The sequence below is a fragment of the Camelus bactrianus genome, chromosome 36 (genome assembly GCF_048773025.1).
Source record: "Camelus bactrianus isolate YW-2024 breed Bactrian camel chromosome 36, ASM4877302v1, whole genome shotgun sequence".
NCBI lineage: Eukaryota > Metazoa > Chordata > Mammalia > Artiodactyla > Camelidae > Camelus > Camelus bactrianus.
This window is the reverse complement of record NC_133574.1, coordinates 4760196-4783255: the sequence shown is the minus strand read 5'-3', so window position 1 is coordinate 4783255 and position 23060 is coordinate 4760196. Positions and strand designations below refer to the sequence as shown.

Here is a 23060-nt window from a genome sequence, read left to right as displayed (position 1 = left end):
CAGACAGATCCACCAGGAGGGAGTTTAATGCGCTGCTGTACTTTGATGCCGAGAGCCATGCCTGGTACACGAGGTTCTGGGTAAACAATGGTGACAGTGTCAACACTATGGGCTAAGCACACATCCAGCTACTCCGCAAAATCCCAAGGGCAGACTTCAAAAGGCAAAAACAAGCTGGCATTCTCTGGTGGGTCTGCAGACTCAGAACCAAGCAGTTGCTGAGCAAAAATGTCACCAGTGCCTCCTATGACAAAAGAGGAGGCACTGGCCATGGGGCTCGGGCAGGGCTCCAGGCTTCCACTGCTCACCCACCAGTCTGTCCAGGGGGAGAAGGTGGTCCCTGCTTACGTTGCACCGATGCACCTACCTTGACTAACACCTGGGGGCTCAGCAGGAGGTGACAGGTGAGGTGAACGGAGCCAGCCTCGGTGTAGTCCGGTGCTCGCAGCTGTGCCCACAGCAGTGCCCAAGCACCTAAACCTGCCACCTCATCCCCAAGGAGAAGAAGGGGGTGCGGGCGTGTAGATCACAGGGCCTTGCGAGGACAAATACAGATCATGGCCACTAGATGTCTCGCCCCTTACTAAAGCCATAGAGGTATGTCCGGGAGGAACAGAAAATTCATCCAGAGCCAGCCAGGCACCACACGCAGGTGGGACTCGGGCCCCCTGTGCCTCTCACACACAGGGCTGGTCTGGACTTTCTTTTTATCAATTCTCTGGCATCTTCTCCTCCAACTTACCAACAACCAGAAAGTAGGATTTGATCTTAGGTAAGTTCAAGAATCACAGAGCACCGCCTCCACAGCGGGCCGGGCAGCACGTGCCAGGTCCTCCGACCGTCACCTGTGGTACCGCCATGAGCGCCCTCCAGACTCAAGGCCCGAGGCCGTAGGCCATGGGGGTACAGCTTCCCTCACTCTCCCCAGCAAAGGGGGACCACCTCTGGGCAAAGGCATCTCACCTCTTCTGCCCGAGGGAAAGCATGATAGATTCAAGGGGAAACAGAGCAGAAGGTGGGGGGGTAGTAAGCCCAGGAGAGCTCGTCTGCTCTTCCAAGGCATAAGTGGGGCCGTTGACTTAATCACAGGGACAACGTGAGGATGAATCTTTCCCTGCTCTGTCTCATACACCGTGATACGCCTTTCCCTGCATAAGGAGTTCATCCGGAATTCCCTGGAGGTGTTTCTGATGTCCTAACTTGGCATGCTGGCTGTCGGGGAGGAAGAGAGGGCCTGAACCCAGCAGGTGCTGGGCCTGGGAGGCAGGAGACACCGGCTCCATACCCAGCTCAACCAGCGACTCGTTCTGCCTCTCGGGATTCAGCATCTCATCTATAAGCAAAGGGATGAGACTGTCCCAGGACAGGCTGCCCAACAAAATTGAAATGAGAGCCATGTAAAGAAAGCTTCTCAGTTGCCACATTTAAAATGGTAAACAAAGAAACAATCAAACAAACAAAAAACAGATACTAGAAACTGATTTTAAGAACAGATCTTACTTAATCTGCTGTATGTAAAATACTATCATTTTGACATGTAATCAATATAGAAAGTAACAAGATAATTTACATACATTTTACTAGACAAGTCTCAGCGTCTGATGTGCATTTGACCTACAGCACATCTCAGCTCAGAGCAGCCTCCTCCCCAGCTCTCCTAGCATCAGTGGCTGTGGCTACTCTATTGGACAGCAACTCCAGGGGTCCCACCAGGGGTCCTGGCTGAAAAGAGGGAGGAAGTCTCCACACTAACCCTAAAAGGATCTCTCTGAAACAAAGGCAGATTCACTTTTAAATGTCTGTAAACCGTCGGGCTGCACCTCCCTCCCCCCTTGGCTACAAGACAGCCCTCTTCCTTGCTGATCCCTTCCTGGATGTAGGGAAGGAACCCCGCACACAGCCAGGGTGGCCGGGCCTCCAGGTAGACTTACCTGCTGTCTGTGTCCAGTCCCATGAAGTCCTCCTTCTCAAACAAGGTGCAGAGGAGGGGGATCCTTTCTCCAGACTTCTCGGTGTCCCATCCATCCACTTGGACTTGAGCAAGATGAAGAGTGACTCAGTGAAGTCCTCGATCCTCTTCTCCACCACCCTGCAGTCCTCGTAGTTTGCAGGCCACGTCGGTGCACGGCTGCTCGGTAACCTCCCCATGCAGCACAAAGACAAAAGCCGAGGGTCATAGAGGGTGGTGCCATACAGCTCCTCTGCACATAAAGCGTCTCGAAGGCCTTGGGCGAGAGGCAGTCGGTAATGTTGACAAGGCCCACGACCGTGTGGTGGGTCTGGAAGTCACTCCACCCATTCTCGAACGCATAGTGGTGCCTGTAGTGGATACAGAGTGCCCACTGGGAGCCGCACGGGCTGATCTGGCTCACCAAGGAGATTCGTTTATAGATGCAAAAGAAATTGTCCTCTGAAATGACCCCCACGGGTTGGACGACCACGGGGACAGTCTCGTATTCCTCAGCACACTGCACGTAGTCAGGGATGCTCATGTTGCAGGCCCTGCCAAGAGGGGAGTAGAGATCGAGGTAAACACTGTGCTGTGGGCTGCGGGCCCATCTGGGTTGCGGTGACCTGGTGTGTACCAGCCAGAAGGCAAGGGAAGCACAAGCAAAGCCAGGGGTACAGTTTGTCCTCAGAGTCTGTACATGGCTACCGTAGCTCGGATCACTTTACCCAGCTTTTGGTCTAGGCTTCCTGCCCCTGCACAGAAGGGTCATTTCTTGTTTTCATTTTCCAAGCACCTAGCAAGACCCTGATGCAAAGTCAGTGCTCAACACTGCTGAATAAAGAAATGAACAAAGGAACTGCTTTCCCCACCCCCCTTCAGCAGATTATAAAGAAAAGAACCGCAGTAGGATCAAAAGATCTGGATTTCAACACCAATTTATTTGAACTCCTAAACTGCAGAATAATGGATAAGAAAACTTGCCTTGGGGAAGAGGGTACAGTTCAGTGGTAGAGCACATACATAGCATGTACGAGGTCCTGGGTTCAATCCCCAGTATCTCATTTTAAAAAATGAAACAAATGAATAAACCTAATTACCCTTCTCAAAAAATATTTTTTAATTCAAAATTCAAAAAACACCTTGCAATTGACACAACATTGTAAACTTGTCTATACTTCAATTAAAAAAAAAAACCTTGCCTTACAAAAATATATCTGGATTACGGAAGTTTGAAAATGTAAAATGCCTACGGTACCACCTGCATAAAGAGGGGGGACTGTACAAATTTACTATCCCTCCTTTATGAGCTATATTTCCTTTGGGGGTTGTTATAAACTCTCAGAGCTCATTTTCTCAGATTAAAAAAACAAAACAATACTTTATTCTCAGTACTGCTGAAGAATCAGATAAGCCTGTGAAAGCATCTGACCCACAGAGGTTACTCAATAAATGTTTGTTGAATGAATGAATAAACAAGCAAAGTGAATGCTGCTCCCTGCCACAGACCATCATAATGGTACTGCCTGGAAATCCCAAGCCCACGTTACACCCGACTACACACTAAACATGTGGGTGACCTGGGCAGGCCTGTGTGCTTCTCTAAGCCCCAGTTTAATCATAGATAGAAATGAGGGCAATAACACAAACCTCAAAGGGTTAGTGAGTCAGTAATGAATTGTACCCCAACTTTGCAAGATGGAACCATTAAGGAAAATTGGGCAAAAGGTCCATAGGCCCTCCGCATATTATCTCCTACAAGTACAGGGGAACCTACATTACATCTCAAAATAAAAAGTCTAATATTTTAAAGAGGCTATTGAGGTTAAATGAGCTCATTGTCTCAAATAAGTAACACACAGTACAAGTACGACAATGCCTACCCCATGAGATACACTCAGTTATCATTCCCACTGAACCCACTAATCCCTCCAACTTCAGAGCACGAGGATGGGTCCTTGTGGCCAGAGGCCACTGCACCTGAAGCTAACAAAGCTAATGGTCCCCACTTCCAAGAGCCCCTGTCACCACCCTTGTTCTAATTTTGTGTTTGTAATTTTTTTTTTATTTAATAGAAACCCCCAATTGCATAGCCTTCAGGTCACCAAAACCTGACCACAGAGATCATGATGGCAGCCCTCCTTGGTGAAACAATAAAATGAAAAGCCATTTCCACAAGACCTCTGTGTAAATCTACTAGGGAACTTCATCCTGGACTGAGGAAGAGGACTGGGGAGGAGGGGGCAATCTGGGACACAGAGAACTATGGGCCACCTGTCCCACGATGGACTTTAGACTCAATCCTCGCCCTCCAGGTAATTCAAAATACACACCAACAGAGTGCTATGGACAAGATTTTTTTTTAAAGAAATCCCTGACTCCCTAGCAGGTCTTGTTTCTACCGAGACACAGATGGCTTATGTGTATAATGTTTCATAAAAGCCTTAAAATATTATCACCCCAACTTGACACATTAAGAAACTGAGGTAGATAAGTTTATCATATTGTACAAGATTAGAGAGAGGCCACGTCAGACACCGTATTTAAACCCAAGCCCCTGCTCCAGTGCTCACACTAGAAAGTGTGACATGCTGCCCCTTTCCTGCCCTCTCCCTGCAATAAATTTCTGAAGAGTCTTTTCTGTGCCACCTGGAATCACAATAACTTCAATTTTCCACAAAGAGCTATGTCACTCCCTGGAGGACATATCAAAATCTAAAGGGTTGGGATGGGAGGAGAGATTTGCATTTTCTATTTCTCAAAGGAAACATGGCTTTAAAAGAAACTGAAAAGCACTTATCAAGTCTAAGCCCTCATTGTGCAGAGAAAGAAATGGAAGTTCAGAAGAGATGAGGAAAGGGACTTATTAACAAATATTGCTTCAGCGCAGCATCAAGCCAGCCCTGGGCACTGCTGGGGGAGGATCTGGGAGACCCAGGAGAATGAGTGTTAGAAAAAGGAAAGAGAGGAAGCATACAAGGTCCTGTCTCTACACCACCATAACATGAAGTTCCACCAAATTACCAGTATGGGTGCAGCCAATATTAAGGGGGGCTAAACAGGTTATAGAAACCTGGAAGTCTCAACCATAGTGGAAATTCCAACATTTACTCTGCTTTTTTTCCCAGTTCAAGCATCAACTCAGTGGGCACTCTGTTCCAAGGACTACACGAGGCCTGGAGTTCTCCCAAGTACAAATCTCTATTATCACGTGTGCAAACCACATAAAGGCCCACCAGAAGAAAAGTGCCCACAGATAAGATGGAATTACTGAAGCTGAAAGCAGTCAACCAGCGTATGTTACTAGGAAAAACGATGCTGCTAGAAATGGACTCATGGACATAGAATGCAAACTGTGTTTAGCAGGCAGGAAAGGGGGGATTAACAGATACACATTAATAAATATAAAATAAATGAAAGGACCTACTATATAGCACAGGGAACTATATTCAATTTCTTGTAATGAGTTGTGCTAAAAACAATCTAAAACATATGTATATACATATGCATATGTTTATAACTGAATCTCTGCTGTACACCTGAAACTAACATTGTAAATTGACTACACTTCAATAAAAATAATTTTAAAAAATAAGTATAAATAAAATCAACGCCATTAAGATAAAATAGAAGAACACTCTTATCCCCTTAGCTGTAGGTGGTGGAGAATTCTGGTTACAAGCACCAAGTCCCCTGGATCACTCCAGCACTGACTGTCACTCTTTCTGACCATCAGACAGTCACTTGGCTTCACTGAGGTTACTTTTCTCTTCTGTGAAAGGCTACAGTGGCAACTAACGATGTATAGAATCTCATCATTCACAAGCCCAACAATTAGTGAGGACTTCCCATGGGCCAGGCTCTGGAGAGATGAAAAGATAGGGTCCCAGATATATTCACGGGTAGAAGAAGTTTATGCCATAAAGACATTTATTCTTCCTGTTTTGATAGACAGATTCAATGCAATTCTGATTAGAATTCCTACCAGACTTTTCATGGAATATAAGTTAATTTATGGTCAGGAACAGCCAAGAAACTTCTTTAGAACCACCACTGGGGAGGGGTTGATAGGTCATTCATTTCCACTGTTCTTTCTGAAGTGATGAAAACGTTCTGGAATAATAATGGTTGCACCATTGTGAATATGCTAAAAGCTGCTGAATTGTACAATTTAAATGGATGGACTTCATGGTGTGTGAACAATATCACAATAAAGCTGTTATATGAAAAAATATTTCTTGATAATTATTTTTCCCTCTATACAACTAGTCTACCCCACAATTTAAGAAAAACAAAAAACCAAAACAAACCAAGCTGTGCCAGGAGCTTTTTAGGACTACAATGTCCCTGGGTCTCCAACGCCTCTGGTGGTGCTGTTCCTGTTAACACACACTAGCTGGGCTGGGCTAGTTAGGGACTGTAACTATGTTTTTAAAATCGACGGTCACACGTTTCACCCTGGGAGAGGGAAGGAAGGAGCATATCACACCCTCATGCCTTCAGCTCATTTTTAACTGAACCAAGCCCTGCTTTCAACACTGTAATCCCTCTCACTATAAAAACATGTGACATCAACAAGCACCGCCATCATAAAACCTGAAATTGTTCAAGGTACTTACCTGGGGCAGAAACACTGAGGGGGGAGACGGAAACTCGCTCAGCACTGGCGCTCACTTTTCCAGACTCCACCAGGAGAAACTGGGCTTTACAGCCGGAGGCTCTAAGCCCGGGGAGCAGCGCGCATGCCGCTGAGCTGGTCCTCAGGGAGCGGGAAAGGGAAAGGAGGGCAGACCCGGGGTCGCGGGGCAGGGAAAGGGGGGGTACGTGGGCTGCAGACCTGCTCGGAGTCCAGCCCCAGCCACAGCTGCCCGCCCCCGTTCGGGTCCGCAGAACCCGCCCGCCCGGGACACAGCCCTCCCAGGGTCGGGGACAGGCCGGCGGCCAAGGAGAGGAAGCCCGGCAGGTGAGGACTCGAGGGCGGGAGAGGGGAAGGGGTCGCCAGCCGCGGACTGAGGGAAGCCCGGCTGGAGCGAGAGGCGGCAGGTGCACACCTGGCCCTGGACAGCTGTGGCCAGGGCGCCGGGGCAAGTGACGTGGGCAGAGGGGCCTGGCCGGAACAATTCAGCTGAACACACGCTGACTCGCGCCCTCACGTGCTTTGACACGCGGACCGCCCTCCCGCAGCCGCCTGACCCCTTTCCCGGGAGCCCCCCACCTTGCAGTTCCACAGCCAGAGGCCCCGGCCTCGGGCAGGAGCCAAAGGCCTACCAAGCCACAGAGCTGAGAAGCCTTTGGGACTGATTCCCAGCTCGGAGCTGGAGCTTCCAACCCGCGGTCAAGCTGGCACCGACTGCACATGCGCAGGAGGGCCAGAGATCCTCTCTTGGTTCTGTGATAGAGGCTGGGGCATCCAGGGAGGGAGAAGATGGGGGAGGAGGAGAGGAGGGGAAAAGTGGAGGGAGACAGATGGACAGGAGGAGCAGAGAGTAGGTAGGGTTCTGGAGAGGGGAGGGGAGTAGCGGAGATGTAGAGAAAAAGCTTTACTTCTGGGGCACCCCGAAGGAGGTGGCAGTCCTGCCTCTGTACCATTCTGTAACCCTTCAAGGCCCGCAGCTCAAGTTTTACCTCCCTGGTCCAGCCCTCCAGCCGATGCCTCTGCAGAACCCCTACGGGGATCACACCCGTTGTCCCCACACGGAGCTGGGTTTCCTGTTGCTCTGGGAACCAAGCACCCGCAGGTGTTGTCTCTCAGAACTACCTTGGGAAGTGTACATATTCCCCTTTTACAGGCTGGGAAACAGGCAGGCACGATCTCTGCCTTAGCTCCACTGTCGCAGGTGTTGGCCTTGCGGGTAGCGGTAGGTACAAGATCAGAGCCCCAGACAGAGCAGACTGCCTGAGTGTTGGTGCATAGTCCCATCCCTCCTGGGTAAAACACACCTAACCCAAGTGGAACCATCAAGGGCTCACAGTAGGTTCCTGGGTGTGGGAGAGCTGTCCTCAGTTCCAGTGTCCGGCTTGCTAGGTAGATAGGAGTGTTACCGAGTCCAAATTCATTCTCCTCAGTGAAGGACAGGCCAATAAGTTGGGAGACCAGCTGCTGGGGCATGGAATAGCAAGTTTCTGTAGAGCTAGATGGCAAACTAATGTCCTGGAAAAGCATCTCCCCAAGTCAGAATTCAGGCTCGTTTCCTATGTGCTTGGTTGTTGCAAAATTCTTGGTGTAGGAATTCCTTGTTGTTAGAATCCTTTGTTCTTGCAGCTATCTGCCTGGGTCAAATCTCTGTAAACCTCCAATAAAACAAAAGTTATTTTCTATTCTGCAACTTGTTATCATTTTATGAATGGAAAAGTGTTAAATATCCTTAAAGGTCAGAGCCTTCAGAATAGGCTCTTCTGTATATTTCAGGCTCTAGGCAACATTGTTTTACAAGCAAGATGAAGCCTAGGAGACAGAGCAAAGGGTTAAAGTCAAAGGAACAGATCTAATATGGAGTCAGATTTGTTCTTTTCTATTACCGAGGCAGAAGCCACTTGAGGATTTAAATCCCTTTAAGTTAAAAATAACTAAAACTTTAAAGGAATTTACATACATAGGTGGGAATGTGCATAGCATATCTGGAAAAGCACACAAAGGATAGTAAACAGTGGCATCTCCAGGGAGGGCTGGAAGAACAGAGGATGAGGGAAAACTTCTTTCACTTGTGTATTTTTGTGCTGTTTGAATTGTTTTTAAACATATGCATGTATTTCTTTTTCAGTTTAAAAAAAGTGTAATGGACCAAAGGAGTAACAAGCTCAGCAAATACAGCAGTCATGGAATCACTGAGACATCACTTTTGATTTCAGCCAGGAAGCATTTATTGACTCTCTCCCATGTGCCCAGTGCTGTTTTAAAACTTCTTTTATTATTATTATTATTATTATTATTATTATTATTATTATTATTATTATTATTATTATTATTATTATTATTATTAATTTTATAAAATAGTAACATGCTATCCCTCACCCCTGCCCATGGCTGGTGGAAAACCAACTGAGTTTTTATTGAGTTGTTTTCCAAGAAGTAGAGATGAGTTATAGACAGAACACATCTTCAGGGCAAAATAGGCTGAGGCGTTTTCCAGCAGGCCAGACAGCTATGAAGGATTTTCAATAGAGGCGCCCAGACGTTGAGAGAGAAATCCTCCAGAACCCTACAAAAAGCTGCCCAAACTTCCTTCTCCATGGCACTACTGAAATAGGAAAGAACAAATCTGACTCCATATTAGATCTGTTCCTTTGACTTTAAGAAAGCCAAGTTAATACGCTCCGGTCTTTTCATGGGTTATGATGTCACAGAGGAGATGGACAGGTTAACAAGGGACGACTCTGCAGTGATCACGGAGCCGGGGAGCGGGATGGGCGGCAAGATGTATGACGCAGCCGCAGCTGTGCCCGTGCTTCTAGGCAGGAACCCAAAGTCACCTCGACAAGGTGTCATACACGTGTGTCCACATCCTCATCACCTGACATGTATTAACGAGAAATGGAAACCCATAAAATGCCAATAACCTTGGTGGATACACCGTCCAAAGAGCAAAGTCACAGTTTGACAACTGGCCATCTCGGTTCCCTGGGATTCATTCTCGGAGAACCTTAAAAACCACTCCTCTGTCCTCAAGAAGTGCTGCCTACTTGTCCGATCTTTGGCTCAGGTATGCAGCACGTTCAAGTGAACTTCAATGTCTGCACAGATTTGACTGTCTTTGTCCAGGTTCACTTGTCCATTCTAAAGAGGCCTGAGCTAAGTCCATCCTCCGTAAGATCTATTCCCTCCAGTGACAACTCATTGAGCCTGCAATTAAAAGCCAACTGAACAAGACTGTCCTCAGCTAAAAAGTTCACCCACCCTTCACTGCTTTCTTAATCTCCTCTGCTGGCTAATTGCAACAGACTAACACCTCCCTCTACCAAGCTCCCCTACTATGTCAGTTTGTCTCCCCAAAGAGAAAGTAAGGTCCATAAAATAGGAGACAACTCCATAGTTGTTGCCGACGAAATGAATCACAGAGCTGCTGTGGTGCAAATTGTCTCCCGAGATTAGGGTTCCTTTATTTTTTATACCATCTACACAAAGGATTAACTCTTGCCAAGCACAGAGAGTAAACATTTTTTAGGTTGACGCATGCGCACTACATCTAAGGCTTCCTTATCTTAATTACACTCAGACTCTCCTGTTCCCAGGCCTGTTCCTTTTGAGGAACTAATAAATATTCTTGCCTGCAAGCAATGTTTCCCCTGGGAACGGGCAGAGTCCCTTGGCAGGAATTTCTGTTTGCAGATAAGCCCGGCCACTTCTGTGAATTGTCCCGCGTGCAGGCACATCCACAGCTTCTATGATAAGTTTCCTTCACATAGTCACCTCTGAATTCCTAGCATATAGTAATGTCAATAAATAGAAATATGATTGTGGCTTCTTTCCTTTAAAACATTTCTGGTTATTTAAATGACCCTTGGAAGAGAGGTGTTTGCGGTCCAGTATTTTGATCCACAAGACTCTGGAGGCCTTTTTCGGAATGGCTGTTCACTGATCCATTCAAAACACAACTTCTCATTCCAGGAATAGCTGTGCTTTTCTGCCAGGAGTTGGTGGTCACTCTCATGCCAGAACAGCTTTAAACTATATCCTTACTTTGGATTTGTTACTTTTCCCCTCTTCCAAAAATATTGACATTCCTTACTTTCTTGCCTTGAGGATTTTTTTTCCTAGTTCAACCTTTAGTAAACCAGGCTTCTCAGGATGGGCTTGGCCTTACATATGATCAGCCATCCAACTCCCAGTGTGAGAGGCCTCGGGCTCAATTCCTGCCCTCCTGTCAAGGCAACTGAAACCCAGTTCAGGAGCCAACAGGGACCCGAGGGCTTCTAAGGCTCGCGTATCACCCAGAATCCCTGTTTTCTGGTTTGTCTTGGCTTCTGAGGATTTCCCCTCACTTTCTTGACAATTAGCTGTGTAGCTTGAAAGATGAGGAAGGAAAGTTTTATTTCTTAATCAGCATTTTAAGGAACTTGTGTAATGAAGGTTTTCACGAGATTCTAGAACACTCCATTGCCGAGACAGAAAACACACTAGATATTTCCTAAATTTAGGTATCATGTGCGTTTTTCTTTGTTTTTCTTTTCTTAACTGCTAACAGACATTTTTTAATTAAAAAAAATAACGCCCCAAATAGGATAGAACATTGAAGGGGCATACAAAATTAAAGGACAAAGACAGAAAAATGATAAATACTATACAAAATTAATATAATACATACACTATGGATCAGATCAGCAATTCTCAGTAACAGCTAAATGAAACATGATCATGAGGTAAAACGTCTCTCCTGTCAGGAGATGGCCAACAGAAAATAGAATTAAATCAACAAACTGAAATTCTAAGTCTGGCGAGGTACAGAAGGCTACCAGCTAAATGTGTCTTCTTCTGGAAAAGAGGGAGGCTCACCAGCTCTTTACTATGGAGCCTGAACCCAAGTGAGGGCGGTAAAGTGAGCTCTGTAAGTACCCAATTAACAAAGTGAGTGATGAATAAAGAGACGTGAGCTTTGATGACAGAGATGATACTACTATTCACTTGTCCTGTAAAGTATGTCTCCACGTTCAGTGATCAAACCTCGGCATCCTCAGGGATTGAGATTATAGGAAAATGCACAGCCTGGGCCCAGACCTCCTCTGTGAGCTCGTGACATTGCACTTAGATGTCTCAAGGGCACCTCCAACTCCACCTGCAAAGAGCTGACTTCACGGTTCTCCTCCCATAGCCATCCTGCCCAGGGCCCCTGGTCGGGGGGCAAGGTCTCTCTGCCTCTCCCAGCTCAGGCCCATCACTCACAGATGTGACTGGACCCCTCCTTCAGATCCCAGATTTCCTCAGTCATGGAGTCCCACCACCCACACCTGTCCTACGAGGTACCCAGTGGAACTCACTCAGCACTGACTGTGCTGGGGACCACGCTGCACACTGCGCACACGTAATCTCACTGGATCTCCACAGCAGTCCTGGGAAGTCGGTACATCACTGCTTTAATTGATTAGATAAATTGTTTAAATTCTTTGAGTGCATCATCCAAAGCGACACGGCTACTGAGCCACAAACCTGGGACTGAAAACCACTTGAAAACTGAACACTGCTACACCTCGCAGCCACCCTACTCTGACTCATCACATCACCTCCTGCAGAGCCTTCTAAATGTTTCTAAGCATCCTACAAGACAAAAGTGATCTACGAGAGCACCCCACTCCCCTACTTAAAATCTGACAATGATGTTCCACATCCCTTAGGAGAAAGCCCCACCAGGCCTGAGCACAGCCCAACGGCCCGGCATCCGCCTTCCCAGCGCGGCCGCGCCGCCTCACCCAGCACGCAGCCCTACACGTGCCGTGTCCAGGACAGGGATGCTGACTCCGTACAACCCGGGGCTCGTCTCACTCAAACAATGATCACCCTCTTCAGTGCTGACTCTCAGAAAATTGTTTTCTCTGGATGAATCAATATCTTTTTCCTTACAACTTCCCGTCATTTATAATGAGCTCCCCCCAAAAGAGAGACCTAATTCTCAGTCTCCTTATCTGTAAAGTGTGAATAACAAGGAAATATGAGAGGTTTTAAGCGAAATAATATTCATGTGAGGCTGAGGGACAATTCCCAACATACAGTAAGCACTCAATATGTGCTTACTTAATACTAATAAGAATATATTGCATTCCAGCAACCTTAAATCAATGTTTTATGGCTTTCTCCAACAGACTGACAAACTGTTGGACGAACCCCTTTGAGCAGATCAGCACAAGCGTACTGGGAGAGGTAAGTGCTGACTCCAGTTACAGCTGCAGCCAACCAGCACTACGGGGCGGGGGCAGTTTGCTCAAACTCTTACGTGTTGCTTGAGCATTTAGTTGTCATTATTGAATAAAGACAGTTGTTCTTTAGTCAAAGCTCCTGAAACATAAATCTTCAAAGACTGATGCAAATTAGGTTTCAAGAACAACACTCTCACTCGAAATTATTTGAAAATTATAGTCTTAGCTCCTCTGCACATCAAAAGGCCATGTTCTTAATGTATCTGACTAAATACACCAAAAGGGTTGTTTAAAAGAAATTAAGATGAAGCCATCCTGAATAAGCTCTCAGTATCAACTGCACAAAGCCTCAACCAAGGGTCTCATTTCTCACTTCCAGATAGGTGTTCAGGTAGCTTAATGTGACTCTTGGTTTCTTATAACATGGGGGTCAGAAGAGTTGTGGATAGATTTATGTAGCAAATATAAACCTAGAGTATTTGCTGTGTGGGAATCCTAGAAATAAACAAATTGATATATAGTCCCACCCTTAAGAAGCTCAGCCTTTCCATTTACAACAGCATTAAAAATAAAATGAGATATACATTTAACAAAAATTTACAAGATTTGTACATTGAACATTTTCAAGTATCACCGAAATAAAATTTAAAAGATCTACATATATGGAAGACATCTCATGTTCATGGAATGGTAGACAATATTGTTAAAAATGTTAAGACTCCCCAAAATGATCTACAAATTCTGTGGAATCTCTATGAAAATTCAGGCTGACTTCTTTGGAAAAATTGAAAAACTGATCCCAAAATTCATATGGAAGTGCAAGGGGCCCAGGACAGACAAAACAATCTTGAAAAAGTGGAGCAAAGATGGAGGACTCACTTTAAAGGGTACTAAAAAGCTATAGTACTCATGTCAGCATGGTACTGGCATAAGTTTGGATAAATAAATCAATGAGACACTATAAAAACCCAGGGGGAAAAAACTTACATTTACATTCAGTTTTCCACAAGGGTGCCAAGAACACTTCATTGAAAGTACAGTCTATTCAACAAACGGTGCAGGGACACCTGGGTATCTGCAGGGAAAAGAATGAATCTGGAATCTGGACCCCCATATTTTATATAACAAATAACTTTAATTCAAAATGGATCACAGACAGAAACGTAAAAACTAAATGTATAAACTTTTTAAAAGAAGACACAGTATAAATCTTTGTGGTCCTAGGATAGGCTTTGGTTTCCTAGATACAATACCAAGAGCACAAGTGATAGAAGAAAAAAGCAGATAAACTGGACTTCATCTAAATTAAACCTTTTTCTTACAAAGGACATCATCAAGAAAGTGAAAAGACAGTGGTAGGGTGTATCTCAAGTGATAGAGTGAGTGCTTAGCAAGAAAAATAAAATAAATCAATACATCTAATTACCTCCCCTATAAAGAATTTTTTTTTAATGTTTAAAAATCTAAAGTGAAAGGACAATCTGCAGAATAGGAGAAAAATTTTGCAAAGCGTGTATCTAATAAGAGAGTTGTATCCAGGATATATAACAAATGCTTACAACTGAACAATACAAGAAAATAGACCCAATTTTTAAATTTGCCAAGGATTTAAATAGATATACAAATGGCCAATAAGCATATGAAAAGATGCTCATCATCACTAGCCAAATCAAAATGAAAATGAGATCGATTTTTACACCCACTAGGATGGTTATAATCAAAACTTGGATAATAATAAGTGTCATTCAGGAGGCAGAGAAACATCATATGCAGCCAGTGGAAAGGGACAATGGTGTAGCTTCTTTGGAGAATTATGGTGTTTCCTCAAAAGGTTAGCGTTATATGGTTCAGCAATTCTACTCCTACATATAGATTTATCCCTCAGTATCCTCGGGGGGTTGGTTCAGGAACCCCCACCCTGGATAACATAATCCAAGGAAGTTCGAGTCCCTTTACAATCAGCCATCTGGATCCATGAAGTGGAAACTACAGATAAGGCGGGCCAACTGTACAGCCAACAGAATGAAAACATATTCTCACAAAACCTTGCACATCAATATTCATGGCAGTATCATTCAGAGTAGCCAAAGGTTACAAACAATATCCATCCATCAATGAACGGATAAACAAAATTACCAAGAATAGGCCTACAAACTTTTGGTCATTGAATCTTTGACAAAGGATGTGAGAACATACAATGGAGTAAAGACAGCCTCTTCAGCAAATGGTGTAGGGAAAACTGGACAGCTGCATGTAAATCAATGAAGTTAGACTACTCCCTCACAGCATACACAAAAATAAATTCAAAATGGCTTAAAGACTTAAACATGTCGACAAGATAGTATAAAACTCTTAGAAGAAAACATAGGCAAAACATCTGACATACATCTCAACAATGTTCTCCTAGAGCAGTCTACTCAAGCAATAGAAATACAAGCAAAAATATACAAGTGGGAAATAATTAAACTTACAAGCTTTTGCACAGCAAAAAAAAAAAAAAAACAGTAAGCAAAACAAAAAGACAACCTATGAAAAGGGAGAATATATTTGCAATAAATGAGACGGACAAGGGCTTAATTCCCAGAATATGTAAACAGATTTACACTTAATATGAAAGAAAAACAAACAATTCAATCCAAAAATGGGCAGAAGACCTAAAGAAACATTTCTCCAATGAAGACATACAATTGGCCAACAGGCACATGAAAAAGTGCTCATTATCATTATCAGAGAAACGCAAATCAAAACTGCAATCAAGTCTCATCTCTCACCAGTCAGAATAGCCATCATTCAGAAGTTCACAAACAATAAATGCTGGAGAGGCTGTGGAGAATAGGGAACCCTCCTACACTGTGGTGGGAATGCAGTTTGGTGGAGCCATTGTGGAAAACTGTATAGAGGTTCCTCAAAAGACAAAAAATTGAACTCCCATATGACCCAGCAATCCCTCTCCTAGGCACATATCCAGAAGGAACCCTAATTCAAAAAGACACCTGCCCCCAAATGTTCACAGCAACTCTATTTACAATAGCAAGACATGGAAACGACCTAAATGTCCACTGACAGATGACTGGATAAAGAGGTTGTAGTATAATTGTAAAATAGACTACTATTCACCCATAAAAATATAATAAAATAATGCCATTTGCAGCAACATGAATGGACCTGGAGAATTTCATTCTAAGTGAAGTAACCCAGAAAGAGAAAGAAAAATACCATATGAGTTCCCTCACATGTGGAATCTAAAAAAATACAAAAACCAAAAAACAAAAAAGAAAGAAACAAAAAGATAAACTTATCTACAGAACCGAAACAGACACAGAGACATAGAAAGCCAACTATGGTTACCAGAGGGGAGAGGGTGTGGGAAGGAATAATATGGGATTTCAAGATTTGCAGATACTGACTATGTATAGAATAAACCGCAAGTTTATACTGTATAGCACAGGAGAATATATTTAATATCTTATAGTAACTTATGTTTAAAAAGAATATGAAAATGAACACAGGTATGTTCCTATATAACTGAATTTTTGTGCTGTACACAAGAAACTGACACAACATTATAAACTGAATAGACTTCAATGAAAATATTTTTAAATAGACCAATAATGAAAAAAAAAAAGGATATTATGAAACCAAAAGAATAAAGTACTGATTCAGGCTACAATATGGATGAACCTTGAAACTTTATGCTAAAATAAGCCAAACACAAAAGGACAAATAGTGCCCTTTTAGGTGAACTGTATCTAAGCATTTACTGTACTACTCCTGTAAATTTTCCGGAGGTTTGAAGTCTATCAATATCAAAATAAAATGTATTATTCATTAAAAACATAAAAGGATTCCTCACAGGAGGGCTTTAATTGTTAAATGCAGAAGTGCAAGTAAAGCTCCTGGAACAACACTTTGCATGTCCACAGACAGTCACTGCTTTCACTGCCACTCAGAGGGTGGTGCCAGCGCTGATGAGGGCTGCCTCCACTCGCTGCCCTGCAGAGAGGTGTGAGAGCCTGGGCTCTGACAGGCAGGGTGACTGTGACCCTGGGTCAGACACAGCCATGCCCCAGACTCTGCAATAACCAACTTTCTTATACAAACTGCTCCATGTAACATAAACATGCTACAGGGATGTAACTTACAACACAGGGAATATAGCCAATGTTTTATAATAACTATAAATGGAGCATAACATTAAAACTTGTGCATCTATTGTACACCAGAAACATATCATATTGTAAATCAGCTTTACCTTTATAAAAAAATTTAAAAATGTTATCTCTTTAGTAGGCAATTTGGTTTTTAAGTAAATACTAAACAGCTTAGAATGTATAAAAGCATTAAAGTGTGATGTTTGTTTACATATTTATTTACTTTCAGCCTCCTGCTAAAAGAGAAATTAAACAATTTTTTAAACACACCTTAAAAACCATAACAACAAATAGACAAAGTGAGAGTGAAGAGGAAATGGAGATTCAATAATTAAATGAAACCAGGGGGAGGTAAAGTCATAAAAATGGATGCCATTAAGCCAGGGTAAGTGTTAAAGGCCTACTAGAAATTCAGCTGTAAGATTCTTGGCAGCTGATGTGAAGGAAAAGCCCAGCTGGGCTAATGAGCTAAGTCAAAAATCTAAGTGTGATAAGTGTCGGTTTAGTGATCTAAGTTCTGCCGGGCTAACTCGTAAATCTGAAGTTTAGTGTTAGTTTACTGGGCTAACAAGCTAACTCGTAAATCCAAGCTCAACAAGTGTCAGTAACGTGATCTGTTCCAAATTGATAAGCTCCAGTGTACTGATTCCTTGCTTTTTGTTGTTTGAGCCTTATTGGCTAATAGCCCCATACTTGTAATTAAAACTATAAAACCTAATGTGCACGTCTTGGAGGTGCTCAGTGCTTCGGAGCAGAAGCCCCTCTGAGCCCGCCGGCATAATACATCTGAGTACTCCAACCCTCCGAGTGGTGCTTGTTTCTTGGCTGGCCTGTGGTTTCTGTAACATTAAAGCAAAAAGAAAAAGATGATGGGGCGGGCGGGAGAGCTCAGTGGTAGAGTGTGTTCTTAGCATGCACGGGGTCCTGGGTTCAAGCCCCATGGCATCCACTAACAGATAAATATACCTAATTACCTACCCCCCCAAAAGAGCCCCAAAGAAAAGAAAAAGAGAAAATTCTTTCCTAAAAAATCCTGATATTAATTAGATTAAATACTTTAAAGAAAAATAGAAAAAGATGAGTGACACAAGCGATAATGCCCGAGAGATAAATCCGCGGTGGCTGCTGGAAGGTCCCCATATCCCACGTGCAAAAATCTGAAACAACCGTCTCACCACTCAGAGTCATCCTCAGCCCACCCCACCCCTCCCCCTGTTAAATGCAGGAGCACAGGCAGGGCCCGGCCTTTGCTCTCTCTGTGTCATCACAGCGAGACAGGATGGAAGGGAGCAGGGCACAGCCATTCAAGGAAGGCCACAGCAATTAACATCAAAATGGTGAAGGATTCAACCCCCAGTAGGCCTTGAGGCTCAGGATGAAGAGATTTAACTTCTAGCAGAGCTTGAGCTTCATTATGCACCCATTGTCATAGTAACATGGTGAATAACACGCCCCCAGGCACAATGGCAGTCCCAAGGCTAGCCACAAAAGGTCACAGGGTGGGAAATGGCCAACTCCCCGGGAATCCCAGCCCCTTCCCCTTAGGCAGGTCCTTCTACTTATTAGCATATGAAACCACCAAGCCCAAGAAAACAAGCAACACAGCGCTGCCTCTCCGTCAACCCTCTCTCTTCCTCTTCGGAGGAAGCCCACACTCTGTGGAGTGTGTACCTACTTTTAATCTGAGCACCCAACCCCCACACCTCGTGGCGATTCTCTTGCCTTTCAATGTATCTCTCTGAATAAATCTACCTTTACTCAACAGCTGTTTGCTCTTGAATCGTTTCCTACACGAAGCCAAGGACCAACATCTGGATGGACAAATCCCAGGGGCTCAACTAACGCGTGGGACACAGCCCTTCTCATGCCCCTCATCTGTTTTCTTGTATCAACAGGACTGGGATGTGAAGGGAGCTCTTAGGCCCCAGCTAAGGGACAGAAGCAGCCCTGGAGTCGGCCCGATTCTCTGTGGTTCTCTGTTGTGCTGACTCCCCAGCCAGACAGCGTTCTCCTAGGCCTGTCCCCACAAAACCCTTCTCTCCAAAATACAAGCACATCATGTCACAGTCCTCTTGTTCAACCAGGAAATGTTCAGCCCACTTTTTCCTTCCCCAGTAAAAACCTAAATGTTCTCCCTCCCATCCCACCTCTTCTTTCTTTGTGAGAACTCTGCTCTCCACACACACCACCCTGAACGCAGGTGCCTTGCTGGCTGGGACCGAGATGTTTCAGTCTCACACAGCCTGCGTCCTTTCACTTTCCCCTTTCTACCTTAAAAAGCCTTTCCTGAGTCTCCCACCCATCTGATTCTGAACTTCACAAAGTGCTGAAGTTGCAGTCACTGTGTGCATACCTCCCAGGTTTTGGCTAGTTTTCCTTCGCAAGATCTTCACTAAGGAGCTGCATCAAGAAGTTTAAAGAGGCTATTCTTACATCTGAGCTGAGGAGCCTGCATAAAATTTAAATGGCTTTGAAGAGAGAGTTAACCAGGGACAGAATTGTCGCAGGTCCTAGTCAACAGTGTCATGAGGCAAAATGTTCTTCAAAGGCTCAGAGTGGCTTCTGAACACGGAGTCAGCAGGGAGGAGATGTCAGGCAGTGAGTGGAGTGAGTGACACTGGGTACACTTCCCCAGCTGGGGAAGAATTGGATTTTTTTCTAATTTTCCAAACAATTTCTTACTACCATTTTCTCTTATTGTCACATACCATTTCCTACGAATTAAGAAAATCAATGTCAGTCATTTGGGTCACTTGGGAGAAGCTACAAGATGCCATTCACAGGGCTGGGACATGACAGCCACACCAGTCTAGGTTAAAAGACCAGTGGGGGTTATTTCCAAGGTATACAAGGGCATGCAGCAAACTCCCCAGCTTCAATGACCTCATCTCAAAGGTGAGGCCAATAAAACTACCAAGCAATGTGCGTGATGATTATGGCCGACATCTGTCTACAAGGTAAGTGCCCGTGACAGCTGCCGCTTAATGGTGAATGAGTACGATCAGCGAGGCTCAGTCAACCTGGTCACAAGCGCCCTGCCTTCCTGCCTTGGTGCAGCAGCAGAGCTTGTTTAGCTGACATGAACGCCCCCAGAGCAGCCCCGAAAGGAAAGCTCCCAGCTCTGCACAGCGAGGTGTGTTCCTATCCTTCTCAGAGCTGATCACAGTTTGCTGTCGTCTGTTTTTATGTTTATCCCTTTAGTACCTGCCTCCCCTCCTCGGTTTTGCTCAAGAAGCACAGGGCCAGGTATGTCTTGCTGCCTGCTGGATATTCTGGGCTGGGAGTCAGTCGAGCCCACACCTGCTGAATGGAGAGGCCAGAAGGCCCAGGGGCCTATGCTGAACCAAGGCCCCTGCACCCAAAATTATGGTCTGAGTTTGGGCAAATTACACAGTCTTATTTACCCTGAGATTCCACATCTGTCCAAGAAAATAACTGCCCATGGCACATACGGTTACAAGGATTAAAGGAAATCACCAAATTCACAACATATTCAAGGGGCCACCAGTGCGTCCTCAACAGACAAATGCTGCCTTTACGGCTCTGACACACACTAAGTGGGGCGGACGGACGCAGTGAACACTGCTAAGTGCCAGTCTGTTAAGTGCTTCATGTGTGTTATAATATTGTTTACAACTTGCAACAAACCCAGGAATAAATGAATATTATCATGCCCATTTCACAGATTCACCAACAGGTTAAGGGAAGTTACACTCTAGTCCAAGGCCCTTTGGTGAGAAAATGGCTATTTAAGCCTGAATCTGATCCCAGGCCTAGGCTACGTCTCTCTCCAATCCACCTGACCACTTGCCTATGAAAACCACCTGTCCAAAACACAAGTTTGCAAAGGCCAGCTCTTAAATGCAATGTGTGCCACTGTTTGTCAATGTTGGTTAATTACCATAAACTGCTCTCCGAAACCGCTACAGAAAAGGCAGGTAGACCCACATCCCTGCCCGCAAAGAAGAGGAGTTCTGCCTTGCCTTCTCCTGTAGTGTGCAGAACACCTTCCCTACACCACCAAATCCTTTTATATGCTTCATCCGTGTTTATGTTTGCACACGGCATATTAAACTAGAAGGTAACTGCAGTAATTCCATCTCAGTTGCTTTCCAAGTTTGCAGATTATCCATAATCAGTCCGTGAACGAAAATACTACAATCTGAATGAAAATACTGCGACCATGTCAGTAAACAAAGAATGCTGAAACCAAGTCAACAGCGGCTGCCGCCACCCCCCAGCAAGGACAGGCCTGCAGCCCAGCCTCTGCAGCCACTCACAATGGTGCCCTCTGAGGGGACTCAGAATAAGAGAGGACAGGATACTGGCCCTAGATAGCTAGGTGCTTGTCAAATGAATGAATTCAGTGAGCCAAAATGTTTGCTTCCTCCCATAAATATAAAAGCAGTAAATTCTTTAACTTGAGATATCTGGTTTTCTTTAGATAACAAGCAATCTTTTATTGTTCCAAATACCTGGTCTTTGTTGTAAAGCTCCTATATATCTTAGCTCCTCCCCTACGTCTTTGGAACAGTCCCTCAGAGCAATCTGAGAGGCTGTCATCCCCGCTGGAGTCCTCTCACCGAATAAAACTTAACTCTTAACTTTTATGCTGCACATTTATTTCAGTCGACACAACTTACAACAAACCCAGGAAGAAGTGAATATTATCATGCCCATTTTACTGATTCACCAACAGGTTAAGTGAGGTTACATTCTATTCCAAATTCCTATGGTGTGGAAATGGCGATTTAAACCTGAAGCTGGGGTGCCCATGCCTGTACTCCTTCTCTCTCCCATCTACCTCATCACTTCTCTGTGAAATCCACCTGTCCAATACACAAGTTTGCAGCCGGCCAGCTCTTAAATGTAATGTGTGCCACCATTTGTCAATGCTGGTTAATTACCATAAACTGCTCTCAGAAGCCGTTACAGAAAAAACAGGTGGACCCAATTCCCTGCCCACAAAGAAGAGGAATTCTGCCTTGCCTTCACCTGTAATGTGCAGAAACCCTTCCCTACACCACTAAATTCAAACGTATGCTTCATCCGTGTTTATGTTTGCACAGGACTCATTAAAGAACAAGGTGTCTGCAATAATTCCATCTCAGTTCCTTTCCAAATATACAGATTAGCCCAAATCAGATCCAGAACAGACACAACTCATCAAATCCGCAATGAAACACACTGGATCAAGAACAAAATGCGTGTCCTAGTCCAGAAAACTACGGGTCCCTCTTTCTTCCTGTCATTATACAATCCCACCAGAACTCATTACTTTGCTGTCTGCTCATCTGGAAACCAAACTCAGAGAAGAGTCAACTCAGCAGAGCACCCTACTGGGGAGAACACCCCACAACAGCACTGCGGGCTTCTTGCCCTCCCGCACACTCTGCTGACCCTTAGTGTCCTCCGTGACCAGGCCAACAGAGCTGTTCCCAACAGCTGCAAAGTCCCACACATTAAATAAAAGCATTTTATTTTAGACGATATGTTACATATATACCCATCTCTGAAAACAGCTTTTCCAGAAGCTCAAATCTTCAACATTAATCTGCAAAGGCAATCCGGGTCCCCAAGGGAAAGCAAGTCTTAAGACAATGCTAAGGCCTCCAAAGTCCTCTCCAGGACCATCAATCAAACTGCCTGCAGGTCTGCAGCTGCAGGAGGCTACATGTCTGTTTTTAAAGAACCCCCCTCCTGCCCTCGTGTGCTACAATGTCCCTCTATGCCCTCCCATCTCAGGGTAAGAGCAGCCGCTGCAGAACCTTGCAGGGCAGCACTGACAGGACTGGACAAAGAGGATCAGAGCTAAACTAAGCCTTCTGATGACACGAGCTTGTCACTCTGTCACTTTACAGATGAAGATATATATAGAGAGGTGGGGTGATCTTGCTCAAAGTCACACAGATAAGTGGTATAGTCTATAACTCTGCTCCTCCCTTCAGCGTTACGCCCCATCTGGGACGCTCACAGGGTTCTCTGGTGCCTGCCTGACCAGTCATTTCCGGTCACTGATAACCCACCACAGGGTCTGTCCACAGGCTGCCTTTTCAACATCTTTTCCCTCCAGTTTCTCAGGAAAAAGACTGCTCCGGCCACTGTATGACTTCTGG

The 23060-nt window shown here is 44.7% G+C and overlaps 1 protein-coding gene across 2 annotated transcripts in view; it reads right to left on the bottom strand.

Annotated features, from left to right (window-relative positions):
- Nucleotides 1-23060, bottom strand: part of LOC141576140 (trafficking protein particle complex subunit 9-like) — a 130426-nt gene that overhangs the window by 29505 nt on the left and 77861 nt on the right. For both annotated transcript variants that reach the window (XR_012504369.1, XM_074358622.1), the window contains one exon: nt 1932-2502. The gene's annotated coding sequence lies outside the window, so the exon portion shown is untranslated. The remainder of the gene's footprint in view (nt 1-1931; nt 2503-23060) is intronic.